The sequence below is a fragment of the Durio zibethinus genome, unplaced genomic scaffold (genome assembly GCF_047325235.1).
Source record: "Durio zibethinus cultivar Kanyao isolate XHJ-2024 unplaced genomic scaffold, ASM4732523v1 HiC_scaffold_3, whole genome shotgun sequence".
Taxonomy (NCBI): domain Eukaryota; kingdom Viridiplantae; phylum Streptophyta; class Magnoliopsida; order Malvales; family Malvaceae; genus Durio; species Durio zibethinus.
The window spans coordinates 1663821-1668820 of NW_028323044.1; positions in this window are offsets into that span (position 1 = coordinate 1663821).

Here is a 5000-nt window from a genome sequence, read left to right on the forward strand (position 1 = left end):
CACACGCTGGGCCCTGGTGCGGGCGCCTGCCTCGATCACCATCGGCACACGCTGGGCCCTGGTGCGGGCGGTTGCCCCCAGCACCATCGGCACACGTTGGGCCCTGGTGCGGGCGCTTGCCTCGACCACCATCGGCACACGCTGGGCCCTGGTGCGACAGGTTGCCTCGACCACCATCGGCACACGCTGGGCCCTGGTGCGGGCGCTTGCCTCGACCACCATCGGCACACGCTCGGCCCTGGTGCGGTCGGTTGCCTCGAGCACCATCGGCACACGCTGGGCCCTGGTGCGGGCGGTTGCCTCGACCACCATCGGCACACGCTGGGCCCTGGTGCGGGCGCTTGCCTCGACCACCATCGACACACGCTGGGCCCTGGTGCGGCCGGTTGCCTCGAGCACCATCGGCACACGCTGGGCCCTGGTGCGGTCGGTTGCCTCGACCACCATCGGCACACGCTGGGCCCTGGTGCGGGCGCTTGCCTCGACCACCATCGGCACACGCTGGGCCCTGGTGCGGCAGGTTGCCTCGACCACCATCGGCACACGCTGGGCCCTGGTGCGGCAGGTTGCCTCGAGCACCATCGGCACACGCTGGGCCCTGGTGCGGTCGGTTGCCTCGAACACCATCGGCACACGCTGGGCCCTGGTGCGGCAGCTTGCCTCGACCACCATCGGCACACGCTGGGCCCTGGTGCGGCCGGTTGCCTCGAGCACCATCGGCACACGCTCGGCCCTGGTGCGGCAGGTTGCCTCGACCACCATCGGCAGCCTCGACCACCATCGGCACACGCTGGGCCCTGGTGCGGGCGCTTGCCTCGACCACCATCGGCACACGCTCCGCCCTGGTGCGGTCGGTTGCCTCGAGCACCATCGGCACACGCTGGGCCCTGGTGCGGCAGGTTGCCTCGACCACCATCGGCACACGCTGGGCCCTGGTGCGGGCGCTTGCCTCGACCACCATCGGCACACGCTCCGCCCTGGTGCGGTCGGTTGCCTCGAGCACCATCGGCACACGCTGGGCCCTGGTGCGGCAGGTTGCCTCGACCACCATCGGCACACGCTGGGCCCTGGTGCGGGCGCTTGCCTCGACCACCATCGGCACACGCTGGGCCCTGGTGCGGGCGCTTGCCTCGACCACCATCGGCACACGCTGGGCCCTGGTGCGGCAGGTTGCCTCGACCACCATCGGCACACGCTGGGCCCTGGTGCGGGCGCTTGCCTCGAGCACCATCGGCACACGCTGGGCCCTGGTGCGGTCGGTTGCCTCGAGCACCATCGGCACACGCTGGGCCCTGGTGCGGCAGGTTGCCTCGACCATCATCGGCAGCCTCGACCACCATCGGCACACGCTGGGCCCTGGTGCGGGCGGTTGCCTCGACCACCATCGGCACACGCTGGGCCCTGGTGCGGTCGGTTGCCTCGAGCACCATCGGCACACGCTGGGCCCTGGTGCGGCAGGTTGCCTCGAGCACCATCGGCACACGCTGGGCCCTGGTGCGGCAGGTTGCCTCGACCACCATCGGCACACGCTGGGCCCTGGTGCGGGCGGTTGCCTCGACCACCATCGGCACACGCTGGGCCCTGGTGCGGGCGCTTGCCTCGAGCACCATCCGCACACGCTGGGCCCTGGTGCGGCAGGTTGCCTCGAGCACCATCGGCACACGCTGGGCCCTGGTGCGGCAGGTTGCCTCGAGCACCATCGGCACACGCTGGGCCCTGGTGCGGGAGCTTGCCTCGAGCGCCATCGGCACACGCTGGGCCCTGGTGCGGCAGGTTGCCTCGAGCCCCATCGGCACACGCTGGGCCCTGGTGCGGTCGGTTGCCTCGAGCACCATCGGCACACGCTGGGCGCTGGTGCGGGCGCTTGCCTCGACCAGCATCGGCACACGCTGGGCCCTGGTGCGGCAGGTTGCCTCGATCACCATCGGCACACGCTGGGCCCTGGTGCGACAGGTTGCCTCGAGCACCATCGGTACACTATCGGCCCTGGTGCGGGCGGTTGCCTCGACCACCGTCGGCACACGCTGGGCCCTGGTGCGGGCGCTTGCCTCGAGCACCATCGGCACACGCTGGGCCCTGGTGCGGCAGGTTGCCTCGAGCACCATCGGCACACGCTGGGCCCTGGTGCGGGAGCTTGCCTCGAGCGCCATCGGCACACGCTGGGCCCTGGTGCGGCAGGTTGCCTCGAGCACCATCGGCACACGCTGGGCCCTGGTGCGGTCGGTTGCCTCGAGCACCATCGGCACACGCTGGGCCCTGGTGCGGCAGGTTGCCTCGACCACCATCGGCACACGCTGGGCCCTGGTGCGGGCGCTTGCCTCGACCACCATCGGCACACGCTGGGCCCTGGTGCGGGCGCTTGCCTCGACCACCATCGGCACACGCTGGGCCCTGGTGCGGCAGGTTGCCTCGACCACCATCGGCACACGCTGGGCCCTGGTGCGGGCGCTTGCCTCGACCACCATCGGCACACGCTGGGCCCTGGTGCGGTCGGTTGCCTCGAGCACCATCGGCACACGCTGGGCCCTGGTGCGGCAGGTTGCCTCGACCATCATCGGCAGCCTCGACCACCATCGGCACACGCTGGGCCCTGGTGCGGGCGGTTGCCTCGACCACCATCGGCACACGCTGGGCCCTGGTGCGGTCGGTTGCCTCGAGCACCATCGGCACACGCTGGGCCCTGGTGCGGCAGGTTGCCTCGAGCACCATCGGCACACGCTGGGCCCTGGTGCGGCAGGTTGCCTCGACCACCATCGGCACACGCTGGGCCCTGGTGCGGGCGGTTGCCTCGACCACCATCGGCACACGCTGGGCCCTGGTGCGGGCGCTTGCCTCGAGCACCATCCGCACACGCTGGGCCCTGGTGCGGCAGGTTGCCTCGAGCACCATCGGCACACGCTGGGCCCTGGTGCGGCAGGTTGCCTCGAGCACCATCGGCACACGCTGGGCCCTGGTGCGGGAGCTTGCCTCGAGCGCCATCGGCACACGCTGGGCCCTGGTGCGGCAGGTTGCCTCGAGCACCATCGGCACACGCTGGGCCCTGGTGCGGTCGGTTGCCTCGAGCACCATCGGCACACGCTGGGCGCTGGTGCGGGCGCTTGCCTCGACCAGCATCGGCACACGCTGGGCCCTGGTGCGGCAGGTTGCCTCGATCACCATCGGCACACGCTGGGCCCTGGTGCGACAGGTTGCCTCGAGCACCATCGGCACACTATCGGCCCTGGTGCGGGCGGTTGCCTCGACCACCGTCGGCACACGCTGGGCCCTGGTGCGGGCGCTTGCCTCGAGCACCATCGGCACACGCTGGGCCCTGGTGCGGGCGGTTGCCTCGAGCACCATCGGCACACGCTGGGCCCTGGTGGGTTTAGGCACATCTTCAAATTTCTGCCGTGCCAATGCCATTTTTATGGCTTGTAAATTCATACAATGGTCCCCTAAGCCTTCACGTGAAGTTTCGTTGGAAGATGACTCGTTTTCTATTTTTCATGATTTTTGAAACTTTTTGCGGTTCGGGATTTTTTAAAATTTTTTTATAAGGATTTTTGGCCCCAAATTTTGTAGGCATGATCCTTATATTTTTGTTGGCATGCACAAAAAAATTCAGCTAAAAACTCGAAGTAGAGAAGATTTTGTGACCGTTTGAAAAAAGTGTCCCCATTTCAGACACTTTAACGGCTACTGGTAGCAAACCTGTAAAATCTCAAATGCTCTTTAAGGGGGTGTGAATTCTCAGAGGTTTGATGAGGGATAGGGGGCCAACACAAGGCCAAGTACCAGCACCCATCGCACATCATGTGCGCACACCCCCCCGGCCCCCCTCCCAATCGCCGGAACCCCAATGCCGCCGGTCAGGTTCTCCGGCGGTACTCCGGCGATGCTCCGGCGATGCTGTCCCGAGTGAAAAAAATGCGGCACCAGCACATGCTGGAGCCAAGCATGGGCACCGTGGCTCAAAATCGAACTTCGGCCAAGGCCTCGACCATCAATGGCACATGATGACGCATGGTGATGGCACATGCATCGACCATCATCGGCATAGGCTGCCCTTCGGTACGGGCACTTGCCTCGACCGCCATCGGCACAAGCTGGGCCCTGGTGTGGGTTGTTGCCTCGATCACAATCGGCACATGCTGAGCCTTGGTGCGGGCGGTTGCCTCGAGCACCATCGGCAGACCCTGGGCCCTGGTGCGGCCGGTTGCCCCGATAACCATCGACACACGCTGGGCCCTGGGGCGGGCGCTTGCCCCCAGCACCATCGGCACACGCTGGGCCCTGGTGCGGGCGCTTGCCTCGACCACCATCGGCACACGCTGGGCACTGGTGCGGGCGCTTGCCTCGACCACCATCGGCACACGCTGGGCCCTGGTGCGGGCGCTTGCCCCCAGCACCATCGGCACACGCTGGGCCCTGGTGCGGGCGGTTGCCCCCAGCACCATCGGCACACGCAGGGCCCTGGTGCGGGCGGTTGCCCCGAACACCATCGGCACAAGTCGGCCCTTGGTGCGGGCTCCTGGCTCGACCACCATCGGCACACGCTGGGCCCTGGTGCGGGCGGTTGCCTCGAACACCATCGGCACACGCCGGCCCTTGGTGCGGCCGGTTGCCTCGACCACCATCGGCACACGCTCGGCCTTGGTGAGGGCGCTTGCCTCGACCACCATCGGCACACGCTGGGCCCTGGTGCGGGCGCTTGCCTCGACCACCATCGGCACACGCTCGGCCCTGGTGCGGGCGCTTGCCTCGACCACCATCGGCACACGCTGGGCCCTGGTGCGGGCGGTTGCCTCGACCACCATCGGCACACGCTCGACCTTGGTGAGGGCGCTTGCCTCGACCACCATCGGCACACGTTGGGCCCTGGTGCGGGCGCTTGCCTCGACCACCATCGGCACACGCTCGGCCTTGGTGCGGGCGGTTGCCTCGACCACCATCGGCACACGCTGGGCCCTGGTGCTGGCGGTTGCCTCGACCACCATCGGCACACGCTGGGCCCTGGTGCG